Source organism: Pseudorca crassidens, chromosome 6, assembly GCF_039906515.1.
Source record: "Pseudorca crassidens isolate mPseCra1 chromosome 6, mPseCra1.hap1, whole genome shotgun sequence".
NCBI classification, from domain to species: Eukaryota; Metazoa; Chordata; class Mammalia; order Artiodactyla; family Delphinidae; genus Pseudorca; species Pseudorca crassidens.
Window position 1 is genome coordinate 84,002,005 of NC_090301.1, and position 14,685 is coordinate 84,016,689.

Below are 14,685 nucleotides of genomic sequence, written 5' to 3' on the forward strand. Positions count from 1 at the left end.
CTAAAATTAAACATTCTAGTAAGGGAATTGATTTATCTGGCTTGGGTAATGCAAACACCTTTGGAAGTTGCAGAGAAGTAGGGTAATATGATCACCCCCACATCTCACACCAACCCACCCTTAGGTCATAGTGTATCATTTTATAGATGGAGGAGATTAGAGGTTGACATTTTATAAATATCATAGTCTCATAATACAGAATCCATAAGTAACTTTATTATTGTTTTTTTCCTATCTTTGCTTCAACATTACTTCACTATTTTATATTCTTCTCAGTTAAATTCCAAATACGACAAGACTGTGGAACCAAATCTGCCTACCATTTAAGGCCTAAATATACAGTTTCTTTTGGGTACCATTTTAGCTACAGTTACCAGTTCTTTTCAGGAATCATCTGTCATTTTCTCTGTGTACTTTGTTTATTACAACGTATATAGTCTTAGTATGAAAGATTTCAACAAATACTTTCATGCGAGGACTTACATCACAGAGAAACCTTGGTGGGCAATGTTCCTAAATTATTATTTAGCATTTTCAACCTTATGGTTTTTGTTGAATCTTTATCCATATGCCTAATTGTCATGACAAGTTATCGTTTTACTGGTTCACAGTATTTTTTCTCTTGAGATAATCTTCATCTAGCCTAGATTCCCTTTTTATGGATATTTCCTGAAAAAAACAAAACAAAACAGAAAAATGCCCTCAAGCAGCTGTAACAGGTGTACTTTTTCATACCTTTTTTTTTTTTTTTAACTGTCTCTGTTTCTTCACTTTTGTTCTTTAATAGGTACTAGGATGGTACAGGGTTGAGATTTCTGCCATATTGCCAAATGGATTGCTCTAGGTCCTTGACAGTCATTTCACTTCCTAGTCTTAATACCTAAATCTCTAAAATGGAGCCATTAATATCACTGAATTTTAGTGTTAAAATGTGTTACATTATTTAAAATTTGTTGTTTGATTTCTCTCTACTAAAAGCTGAAAAAAATGGGGTAAGAGGACTATTACACTTTAAAAGAACTCCCCCCCTAAATAATACTGCAAAGATGTGTTCCTTATGTCTTGAATCTCAAATATGTGGAGAAAGAGATCAAATAGAGAAAAGAGGGAAGAATTTTACTTTTGAACATTTGCACGTGCAAGATTATAGGCATAACTGGAAACTGCACAAAAGCCCTGCAATTATAGATTGATCTACCTGTATATTTTCAGAACCAAGTAATGTCTACCACTCCAAAGGGGGGATTTAAAAAAAATAAAAAAAGGCATAATAGTAGTTTTTTAGCTATATACAAATGATAAAAGCAAAGACATCAAAGTGGGTAGCCTTTCAACTCATACTCAATTAGAATAAAAGTTTGGTTGCTGTTTTAAACATTTATGACTAACTAACTGTGACAGGCTCTCAGCTTTGCAAACGGGATGATTTTCAGTTGACTTTTGATCTGACTGACAGTTCCTTATACATTTCAGTGTTAGTTTATAACACGTGAGCCCACATCTGAATACACATGTGACTAATTAGGGACTGTTTACGGACCATCCACATAAATTTAACACACTAGAGTGAAAGCATTTTAAACCAGAAGTCATGATTTTAATGAAATAGAGTTAATTAACAAAGGTGCTTGACCTAATTTTTGTATTTTTAAATTTTTTAAAAATGAACACAATCTAAAGTGTGTTTTGCATGTATATTTGATGAGGCATATTAGATCATTTTAAATGTTAATATGATTATGAGACAAAAATTATGAAGGATTTTTTTAAAAGTTTGGTTGCAATATGATAAACTAACACTGTAGACAGGACCTTGGATCTTAATTTCTAAGAATCTTGTGTCTTGTCCCAAGAGGTATAATGTGCTGTGCACTAGAGGTTGCACTGCACCCTGATTCTTGGGTCTGAATTCCAGCTCTACCACTTATTACCTAGGAAATCTAGGTGGTTATTTAACCTCATTGTGCTTTAATTTCCATATCTGAAAAATGGGGATAATAGCACCTACCTCACAGGTGGACTATTTGGCCTCACCAGAAGCTGCCATCGTCCCACCCCAGGTACCTACTATGAGCCTCTGTTCTTTGTCACAAGATCTTTGATGATGTGAGGGCTTCACTAACCCAAACACAAATGTAGTTCATAAATAAAGAAGAATTAACATGTCTAGAAATGACCCTCAACCAATGCAAAGAGGAACAGATCCTGGGAAACAGATCAGTGTTCAGACTCCTGTCTTTCAGAGATATCCCCCTGCTTCCCACTAGCCTGAAGATATGAGACCACGAAGGAATGAAGGTCTACAATAAGGATCTTGATAATGGATCCTTACTCTGTGTTTTCCTGCTCCTTCACTTCCACTTCTTGGAATCACATCTTAAATAAACAAACTACCTGGACACAGTGTTTGTCCTTGTAAGATTTGCTTTTGCAGAGAACCCAAAATGAATGATTCCCCCAAATTTCCCTGGCATGAGATGTTGAGTTAGGAGTCTTTTTCTTCAGGACGAGGGCTTGCAGTGGGAGTTTATGTGAGAGAATTTCAAACCAGTTAAGTTTGAATAGACATCCCATTTCATAAATGTACTCAGCTCCTTCCATGCCTAGAAACTTTCAACAACAGGCAGTATTTCACTACAGGCTCTGGTCTTCCAGCAAGTTTCACGGCTTGCTCTCTTCACTCTAAAACTCTTCTTTTACTCTCTACCTTCAATCCCCTGATTCATTGTAACTTCACAAACTGAGCAGTTTACCTATTACTTCTTTCCCTGGTTCATAATAGTGTTTGTCTATGAAATGTTTCCTAACCAAAATGTTTCCTAATCAAAGTAATCTCTATTATGACAACAGAGAAAAATATCTGGGGCAAGAAGATGAAATAACAATGCTTCCCTCTACTATACAAGACTTCCTTACTTAATAGGGAAATTCTATTAGAATATCTAGTGAAAGGGACTAAATTTTCTTTTCAAGAGACAATGCCAAGAGACACTAAGCAACTACAGTTCATCTTATTGGAACAGCTATTTCTCAATTATTCCCTCAATGTTTAAATGACTCCCATTTCCCCAGAGGAGTAGGTAATAGGATCTTTTGTGTCTGGCATTTCTTGCCTCTACCAATCCTCTGTGTTATTCGAAAACAAATTTGTTATATTTGCATAGTGGTCCCTGAGCCTCTTGAGAGGCAATGAGAAAGACCTTAAGACATTCCTTTTTGAGAACCAATGATTGTTGAACTTCTCTGATTGACTCAAATATTACTTACTAGATTATGCTCTCCCAGAAAAATTACTACAATAAGTCCTTAGAGAAGAAATAATCATGAGGAAGCTTATATCTAGCTTATCTGGGCTCAAAAACCAGAATATGATGTTCCACATCGGGGATGATGCAGAAGGCCTTGAGACCTTAAGGTTTATGCTTATGGAGGAGTAACTAAACTTCTGAGCATAAATTAACATTAATTTTAATTTTACCTCTAGTAGCATTCATTGGAGTGTCATTTGAGGAGGGAACTGGGTTAGTGTGATAGTACCACTACCATTGTGGTTTCAAATCTAACAGGGATTTTGAAGCAACGATAGACAGAACGATCTTAGTTTTCCTTTCATCTCCTCTCTCTCTCCCTCTTGGTATTTGGAAGGACAAATAACAAGAAAAGCAATAACTGTAGTGCTTACTAAACATTAACTTACATTACATTAACTTAAGTTACTAACTTAAAAACAAAACAAAATGTGATCTTGTATCCCAAGCTAGTAGAGAATTCTCTGCCAAGGGTAATATCTGTATTTTGATATTTTCATTCTATTGTCCAAAATGTTGAGTTGATATTCAATACATGCTAAAAATGAATATATAAATAGAGCATAGAGATAGGTCAATTATTCTATCTTCTGCTAGGCTTATTCAAAAAAGCAGTGAGAAGCAGATGAATTAGCAAAGGAGAATATAATTCTTTTACATCTTTATTGGAGTATAATTGCTTTACAATGTTGTGTTAGTTTCTGCTGTATAACAAAGTGAGTGAGCTATATGTATACATATATCCCCATATCCCCTCCCTCTTGTATCTCCCTCCTACCCTCCCTATCCCACCCCTCTAGGTGGTCACAAAGCACTGAGCTGATTTCCCTCTGCTATGAGGCTGTTTCCCACTAGCTATCTATTTTACACTTGATAGTGTATATATGTCAATGCTACTCTCACTTCATCCCAGCTTACCTTTCCCCCTCCCCATGTCCTCAAGTCCATTCTCTACGTCTGAGTCTTTATTCCTGTCCTGCCCCTAGGTTCATCAGAACCATTTTTTTCCCCTAGATTCCATATATATGTGTTAGCATATGGTATTTGCTTTTCTCTTTCTGACTTACTTCATTCTATATGACAGACTCTAGCTCCATCCACCTCACTACAAATAGTTCAATTTTGTTTCTTTTTATGGATGAGTAATATTCCATTGTATATATGTGCCACACCTTCTTTATCCATTTATCTGTCCATGGACACTTGGGTTACTTCCATGTCCTGGCTATTGTAAATAGTGCTGCAATGAACATTGTGATACATGACTCTTTTTGAATTAAAACCATACCCCCTGGTTTTCTCAGGGTATATAGCCAGTAGTGGGATTGCTGGGTCGTATGGTAGTTCTATTTTTAGTTTTTTAAGGAACCTCCATACTGTTCTCCATAGTGGCTGTATTAATTTACATTCCCACCAACAGTGCAAGAGGGTTCCCTTTTCTCTACACCCTCTCCAGCATTTATTGTTTCCAGATTTTTGATGATGGCCATTCTGATGGGTGTGAGGTGATACCTCATTGTAGTTTTGATTTGCATTTCTCTAATGATTAGTGATGTTGAGCATCCTTTCTTGTGTTGGAAATCTGTATATCTTCTTTGGAGAAATGTCTATTTAGATATTCTGCCCATTTTTGGATTGGGTTTTTTTTTTTTTTTTTTTTTTTGATATTGAGCTGCATGAGCTGCTTGTATATTTTGGAGATAAATCCTTTGACAGCTGCTTCACTGGCAAATATTTTCTCCCATTCTGAGGGTTGTCCTTTCATCTTTTTATGGTTTCCTTTGCTGTGCAAAAGCTTTTAAGTTTCATTAGGTCCCATTTGTTTATTTTTGTTTTTATTTCCACTTCTCTAGGAGGTGGGTCAAAAAGGATCTTGCTGTGATTTATGTCATAGAGTGTTTTGCTTATGTTTTCCTCTAAGACTTTTACAGTGTCCGGTCTTACATTTAGGTCTTTAATCCATTTGGAGTTTATTTTTGTATATGGTGGTAGGGAGTGTTCTAATTTCATTCTTTTACATGTAGCTGTCCAGTTTTCCAAGCACCACCTACTGAAGAGGCTGTCTTTTGTCCATTGTATATTCTTGCCTCCAATATCAAAGATAAGGTGACCAATAGGTGCGCGGGTTTATCTCTGGGCTTTCTATCCTGTTCCATTGATCTATATTTCTGTTTTTATGCTAGTACCATAGTTGTTTACTGTAGCTTTGTAGTATAGTCTGAAGTCAGGGAGCCTGATTCCTCCAGCTCCGTTTTTCTTTCTCAAGTTTGCTTTGGCTATTCAGGGTCTTTTGTGTTTCCATACAAACTTTGAAATCATTTGTTGTAGTTCTGTGAAAAATGTCACTGGTAATTTGATAGGGATTGCACAGAATCTGTAGATTGCTTTGGGTAGTAGAGTCATTTTCACAATATTGATTCTTCCAAACCAAGAACATGATATATCTCTCCATCTGTTTGTATTGTCTTTAATTTTTTTCAACAGTGTCATAGTTTTTGGCATATAGGTCTTTTGTCTCCTTAGGTATGTTTATTCCTAGGTATTATATTCTTTTTGTTGCAATAGTAAATGGGAGTGTTTCCTTAATTTCTCTTTCAGATTTTTCATCATTAGTGCATGGGAATGCAAGAGATTTCTGTGCATTAATTTTGTATCCTGCTACTTTACCAAATTTATTGATTAGCTCCACTAGTTTTCTGGTAACATCTTTAGGATTCTCTATGTATAGTACCATGTCATCTGCAAACAGTGACAGCTTTACTTCTACGTTTCCAACTTGGATTCCTTTTCTTTTTCTTCTCTGATTGCTGTGGCTAAAATTTCCAAAGCTATGCTGAATAATAGTGGTGAGAGTGGGCAACCTTGTCTTGTTCCTGATCTTAGAGGAAATGGTTTCAGTATTTCACCATTGAGAATGATGTTGGCTGTGGGTCTGTCATATATGGCCTTTATTATGTTGAGGTAAGCTCCCTCTATGCCTACTTTCTGGAGGGTTTTTATCATAAATGGGTGTTGAATTTTGTTGAAAGCTTTTCTGCAACTATTGAGATTATCATATGGTTTTTATCCTTCAATTTGTTAATATGGTGTATCACATTGATTGATTTGTGTATATTGAAGGATTCTTGCATTCCTGGGATAAACCCCACCTGATCATGGTGTATGATCCTTTTAATGTGCTGTTGGATTCTGTTTGCTAGTATTTTGTTGAGGATTTTTTGCATCTATGTTCATCAGAGATATTGGCCTGTAGTTTTCTTTCTTTGTGACATCTTTGTCTGGCTTTGGTATCAGGGTGATGGTGGCCTTGCAGAATAAGTTTGGGAGTGTTTGTCTCTCTGCTGTGTCTTGGAAACGTTTGAGAAGGATAGGTGTTAGCTCTTCTCTAAATGTTTGATAGAATTTACCTGTGAATCCTTCTGGTCCTGGGCTTTTGTTTGTTGGAAGATTTTTAATCACAGTTTCAATTTCAGTGCTTGTGATTGGTCTGTTTATATTTTCTATTTCTTCCTAGTTCAGTCTTGGAAGGTTGTGTTTTTCTAAGAATTTGTCCATTTCTTCCAGGTTGTCCATTTTATTGGCATATAGTTGCTTGTACTAATTTCTCATGATCCTTTGTATTTCTGCAGTGTCAGTTGTTACTTCTTTTTTATTTCTAATTCTGTTGAGTTGATTCTTATCCCTTTTTTTCTTGATGAGTCTGGCTAATGGTTTATCAATTTTGTTTATCTTCTCAACGAACCAGCTTTTAATTTTATTGATCTTTGCTATCGTTTCCTTCATTTCTTTTTCATTTTTTTCTGGTCTGATCTTTATGATTTCTTTCCTTCTGCTAACTTTGGGGTTTTTTTAATTCTTCTTTCTCTAATTGCTTTAGGTGCAAGGTTAGGCTGTTTATTTGAGATGTTTCTTGTTTCCTGAGGTAGGATTGCATTGCTATAAACTTCCCTGTTAGAACTGCTTTTGCTACATCCCATAGATTTTGGGTTGTCATGTTCTCATTGCCATTTGTTTCTAGGTATTTTTTTGATTTCCTCTTTGATATCTTCAGTGATCACTTGGTTATTTAGTAGTATATTGTTTAGCCTCCATGTGTTTGTAGTTTTTACAGATATTTTTCTGTAATTGATATCTAGTCTCATAGTGTTGTGGTTGGAAAAGATACTTGATATGATTTCAATTGACTTAAATTTGCCAAGGCTTGATTTGTGACCCAAGATATGATCTATCCCAGAGAATGTTCCATGAGCACTTGAGAAGAAAGTGTAATCTGTTTTTGGATGGAATGTCCTATAAATATCAATTAAGTCCATCTTGTTTAATGTATCATTTAAAGCTTGTGCTTCCATATTTACTTTCATTTTGGATGATCTGTCCATTGGTGAAAGTGGGGTGTTAAAGTTCCCAACACTATTACTGTGTTACTGTCGATTTCCCCTTTTATGGCTGTTAGAATTTGCCTTCTGTACTGAGGTGCTCCTATGTTGGGCACGTAAATATTTACAATTGTTATACCTTCTTCTTGGATTGATCCCTGATCATTATGTAGTGTCCTCTTTGTCTCTTGTAATAGTCTTTATTTTAAAGTCTATTTTGTCTGATATGAGAATTGCTACTCCAGCTTTCTTTTGATTTCCAGTTGCATGGAATATCTTTTTCCATCCCCTCACTTTCAGTCTGTATGTGTCCCCAGGTCTGAAGTGGGTCTCTTGTAGACAGCATATATATGGGTCTTGTTTTTGTATTCATTCAGCCAGTCTATGTCTTTTGGTTGGAGCATTTAATCCATTTACATTTAAGGTAATTTTCAATATGTATGTTCCTATTACCATTTTCTTAAATGTTTTGGGTTTGATTTTGTAGGTCTTTTCCTTCTCTTGTGTTTCCTGCCTAGAGAAGTTCCTTTGGCATTTGTTGTATAGCTGGTTTGGTGGTGCTGAATTGTCTTAGCTTTTGCTTGTCTGTAAAGGTTTTAATTTCTCCATCAAATCTGAATGAGATCCTTGCTAGGTAGAGGAATCTTGGTTTTAGGTTTTCCCCTTTTATCACTTTAAATATCACTGCCACTCCCTTCTGGCTTGCAGAGTTTCTGCTGAAATATCAGCTGTTTACCTTATGGGGATTCCCTTGTGTGTTATTTGTTGCTTTTCCCTTGCTGATTTTAGTATTTTTTCTTTGTATTTAATTGTTGACAGTTTGATTAAAATATGTCTTGGCGTGTTAGGAGAATGTAATTTTGAGAAAAGTATAAAGGAATTTGATGAGGTGAGCATCAGAAGATCAAGTGAAACAAGGATTTAAAATCGAGAGTGGTTGATGTCATATGCTGAAGAGAAATATAAAAAAGCCAACATAAGTCTTGATATCAGATTTGTATATCAAAAAAATTGCATGCAATGGCAAAAGCTATGGGTTCTGAAACCAGATCAAGCGTCTCTCAGGGTGACCACTTGACCTTTGACCTTTTATTGTCTCAGTTTCCTCATTTGTATTTAGTAGGCTTGGTAAGGTGATGATGTAAATGAGATAATCTGTGCGTTTAGCATAGGGCCTGGAATATAGCAAGTACTGTCAACAAGTGTATTTAATGAGCTTCAGCAGAAGAGTATTTTTTTGAAGATTAATCTGTATGTTAGCTATTAGTAGGAGTCAGAATGTACATGGAAAGTTGTTGAAGGATATGGGAGTGAGATACACCTCTGGATGCCTACTTGATTCAAGGACAACACATGTTATTGGGTAAGTCTGGGTGCATCTACTCAAACCACCCATGAACTCACCATTCCAAATAACTTAATTTGGCTTCATAATCATACACCAACGCACCACCGTGAGATCCACCAGATGTCCAGAGCCAAGATCAAAATTGCCAATCCAGTGGAAGCCTCTTCTGGTAGGCAGGTTACTATCAGGTTCTGCTGCCAGTATTAGTCTAACCCAATATTTAATCAATGTCAGGCTCTCCTCTGAGAATGGCATGGGGTGCAAGTAGAACAGTGTAGGTGTCCTCATGACTCTCTTCTGCTGTTTGATTGCTCAGGATCCAACTGTGTAATTTCTGGTCAGTGATTCCAGGTATTAAATAATTTGTAAGTTTTCAGTTTTTATACAACTTTATCATCCATTAAGAATTTAAAAATTACATTCTCTGTTCAGGTTTTAATGCTGGGATCCATATTTAGTTTCACAAGCTTTTTGCTGCTTTTAGTCTTATTTTGGGATTGGGGTTTATGAACTTTATTTCTGTTTGTAGATAAGGAATTTAAGAGTGAATGTTAATAAATTTCAGTTCAATTCTGTAATGTGAAGAATTTAAAAGTTAGAGAAATGGATTTGTTAAAATAAATAAATAAAATTCCTTGTCCTTGCACTTTTGATTAATTAATGGTTAAAAATGAAAGAAAGACCATGATGGAAAAGAAGAGCTACATAGCACAGAAGGGAAAAGTAACAGTTTTCAGTGATGAAGAGGATGAAAGACAAAATATTTCACTAGCGTCATTTCCTATCACATAGCAGTTGACATCAGACTTAATGTGGTAGAACTCTTGGTTTGTAATACAGAGTCATTGGAGGTGGTTGAAGATATCCTTAAGGAAATATTAGAACGTTTCAAAGGATGATCCATTTATTTGGGTTCACAATGAGATCACATGTCTTTGAGAAGGATGAGTACCATGGACAGTGTCTTCCCAGTTTTAGACATTTCTGTCCCACCTTTGTTTTTGCCACACAGTTATGTACCACCTATACTAGTGTTTACCTGATAGTTTCCTTTAAATCAACTCTTTTTCAAAATCTTAAATATTTATATTACCTATATATTGCCTTTATTCCCAAACAATGATATCTAAGATTTTTAACACACTGACTCTTCTTCATATAATGCATGTTAAAGTAAATGTTAGCTACTTCTATTTTTAAATAATAAAATCTGTTCATGCATTCCCCCAACTCATCTTCTCAACTATCAATGATAAGCTTGCTATACCTTAGGAAACACTGTAATATGCAATAGAATAGGAGAAAAGGAGGAGTCCAAAATAATAAGGTGAAGTTAAAGGTTATCTTGACTTATCTATGCCTAAATTTTTAGAAATCCAGGCTATCTGGGTAACACAAATTATTTGCTGGCTTGGGAAAGCTTTTCTCATTTTTAAGAGTGCATCAGGATCAGGAATGTGTTGCCCTACCAAGTTTATGTAGTAAAATTCAAAGGTTGCTTAAGATGTGACTCTCCCAGTCTACAAATCTTTAACAAACATCTAAACATAACTGAGCATATACTTTTAGATTCCCTCCTTCCAAATTCCTTCACTACACTTTGGATTTTTAGATATTAGTGCCCCTTATTCAAAACTTCAGACTTTGCTGTAATCTTCTGATAGAAGCAAGTGAAATATAGGGAACCTTGATTATTCAGATCACTTCCTTAATTTTATATCTCAGGATATTTTTCATAGGTAATATTCTAGCACCACATACTATAGAGTATCTATGGAACTTTCTGAGAATCTGCAATGGGAAATGCTCGAATGTCTGAGGATCTAATAACATTTTCTTGATAAAATAATGCTTTCATGTCACATAAAATGAAACTGTCAACATTTTCTTTCATAGGTTTCTCTCAAGCTTCAGAGCAGGTCCTTGACAGTTCTAGTATTGCCTTTAAATATTTTATTGAAATGTAGATTAACACTGTAACATCTTATAATGGTTGGAAAACCTTTTCCTTTTAGCACTTGTAGATAAGCGAGTATTAATAATTATTAACGTTAGCCGCTATATTGTAGCATTTTTTCCTAAATGTTGTTTTTCCCCAGGACTTAATACTTAGATTTATTTTAAGACACAGTGGATTACCTAAGACTGTGGTGCAGATTTTGCAGATAAAAGGCCATGTAGATAGATATGCCACTACTTATTCTTTTTTTTTTTTTTTTTCGGTACGCGGGCCTCTCACTGTTGTGGCCTCTCCCGTTGCGGAGCACAGTCTCCAGACGCGCAGGCCCAGCGGCCATGGCTCACGGGCCCAGCCGCTCTGCGGCATGTGGGATCTTCCTGGACTGGGGCACGAACCCGTGTTCCCTGCATCGGCAGGCGGACTCTCAACCACTGCGCCACCAGGTAAGCCCCACTACTTATTCTTTATCAAGATCAGGTTAAGGATAAAAACAGTTTTTCCTTCAAATATCTGTAGGGTCAAAAGGATCTAAAATTGAGAAAAATAATATTATACCCCATATAATTTTAACTCAGTGCCTTAATTTAACAATACTCAATAAATATTTGTTTATAAATATAAAATTTTAATCAGGTCTGTGGTAACACAAGTAAAAATAAAACTCACAGTTTGGAGTTTCCGTGTTTTACCTGGAAGCTGCCGCCCTCCTCACTCATCCTTACCCGTGCAGCCCAAGTGGGTAGGGCAGGATGGAGTGACTGTCTTCTATTCCAAAATTCCCTGCAGTACCTGGCTTCAGGATTCTACTTCCTTTCACTTTTGAAGTCAGGAAGTTGACTACAGGAATAACTAACGGAATAATAGTAATCTCACTACTCCCGTTTTCAGTCAGGGTATATTGATCACATTTAATACCAAGTAAAGACCTGGCAAAATAGATCTTCTAAATAAATAATTCTTAATTTTTTTCCCTTAAAATTTGCTTTTAGTTTATCACCTCTAGCACTGTTAAATGAACTATATAATATTTGTTAATAATCAGTTGGGACTGCATAAATAAATGGAATAAATAATTGTGTAATTATTGAATATTTATTCATGTCCAGAACTGTGCTACAAATTGTGAGAGATGTAAGAGACATAAACATTGTCTTGCCTTTGTGGAAAATACAATCATATTGAAAAAGAGGGACAGGCTTCAGTTCAATTAGGGGACTACAGAATAAACCAAATTATCTAACCCTTAAATATATAGTAGAATAAATGGGGACAGAAACAGAAGATATTAATGTTGGCTGCATTTAAGAGGAGGTAGGAATTAAATCATTCAGAATCAGGATTTGGGATCAAAATGTTTCTGGAAATCTTAGTGGTCTCAGTTTAAGTATAGAAGTCACCTACTGGGGACCCTAATAGAGAAATAACCCAAGTTTTATAAATTAATGAAGACATGCCACTACAGCTTCATATTTACCTTGAGGTTTGCAACCTCTAACTTTTCTAAGAGTAATTAATAAAACAAATATTTGATTACAACCTAGGATAGATGTTAATACATACACACACGGGGAGGGCAGTCGGCTAATGGAAATACTGGAGAGTAGAGTTACAGCTAGTGTTCCTTTCAAAGTTATATGCAGAAGATAAGATAATTTATTTAACAAATTTCTTTTTACACAATTATTTTCAGTAAATTAGGGATTCTACTTATATTCCCTTTTAAATTAGGGATTCTACTTATATTTCATATTTTAAGGAATAAAATAAAATGTATAGCCATTATTTATCTCGATCTATGCTTACACAAAAGTATCTTTACAGACATGTATATGTCCATGCATATAACATATTCCTTAATTATCACACAAGTTTATTGAAATAATTTCATCAAAAGTACTTAGAAATCATGAGACTTATTCATGCCCCCAAATGATAGAGTAGTTAACTAACTTATTATTATTTATCTATTAAAATAGTAGATTTTGAAATATGAGCATTCTTTGGCAAAATTGGTGTTGGAGAATGTGTCGAGAAATGGAAATGCTTCAGCACTAGAACAGGCAGCTGCATATCAAATGTATATAAACATCTAAATACACATTAAAAAAATTGGGATTTCACATGAGATGAAAACAAGATATTAACAGAAAATTTATCAGAAATGAAATGAAAAAAGATCACAGCCAGGTACGTAGAAGCTCCAGGGCCTCTGATCCAAGGAAAAAGCAAATTAACATTAAAATACTCAGTGAAATGACCTCATTCCTGTGGCAGTTCTTAAATATACAAAAATATTAAATGTTTAAATTGTAGAAAAGAATTTATTCTTCTATAGTATCAGATAATGAGAAGGAATTAAAGCACTTCCTTGGGAAATATTTCCTCTCCTCAAATGCAAGATTAGATGTGAATCCATAAAGTCATTCATGTCTGAGCTCTAAAAGAGAGAAATACTTGGTTGGTCTAATCAAGGTTAAACTTGATATCTAAAAGAAAAAAAAAAAAAAAAGACCAGAAAAAAAAAAGACTTAGGCAGCCTTTAGCAAAGGAACACATTCCATGAACACATTTTGAGTTCTTAATTAACATGTAATAACTGAATTAAATAGGTAAGAATTAATTTTACTAATTATTCTCTTTATAATCTAGATCATTAGAAGATTGGTTATTTCAATAAGCATTTTTTTAAAAATCTAGAACATTAGAATCACCTGGGAAGCTTTAAATAATACAGGTCTACCTTCTGAAATCCATTAATTCATCCAACATTTATTTAGTACATGTTCTAGTCATACTGATAAGAGACTGAGAGATGAAAATAGGTGATGCCTGCCTTCTCAGAACTCAGTCTAGGAGGGAAAAAAGTAAAGAAAGTTAACCTTTATAATAAATGTTTCATAATTTTAAAACAAGGAATCTGGGAGTGTAAAGATAAAATATCTCTATCTTAAAATAGAGATATTTTAAGAAGAAAAAACTTGACACAGGTTTCATTGCAAGAAAAGAACTATGAGCTGTGTAGAAAATGAATTGAGGATAAGGGTGATGAGAGAGAAAGCAGGTAAACAAGTTAGTAGACCATTGCAATAGCTCAGGTAAGAAATGACAGAAGCTAGGAGAAAAATGGGGTGTGGACTATTTTGTTTGTTCTGTTCATGTCCTACGGCCCCCCAAATGCTGATAATCATAAATGACATCAAGGGGTTCTTTTGTCTTCTAAATTCCACTTTGGTTTAGCTAATGGGAGATACCTGCCTAAGACTGGAAGATGACCTCAAAAACGAGGTTGGGTGTTTATTACCCCTGCTCCTTCCTTGTCGTGACTTCTCCTACTCTTCTGTCAAAGGCCACAGATTACCTCAGACAGCACTCATCACAGAGCTATCCTCTCTAGTTTCTGGTAACTGTTTCTTCCCCTTGTCTCTTCAGCCTACACTGTTGACAGCTTCCTGTTGCTCCCAGCCATGGGGTCTTACAATATTTCTGGTTGGTTTCCTCAAACCTTATCATACCTTTTAAATGTCTTTTAAATATGATTTTATTAAATTTTTTTTTACATTACCCACTTTGAGCAGATCACACTTTCCTGGCAGGACCCTGAATGATACATGTGGCAATTGTGAAGAGATGTGGACATATTTACATACATTTAGTGCATAAAGATGACAGGACTTAGTGATGGCTTGGAATTGG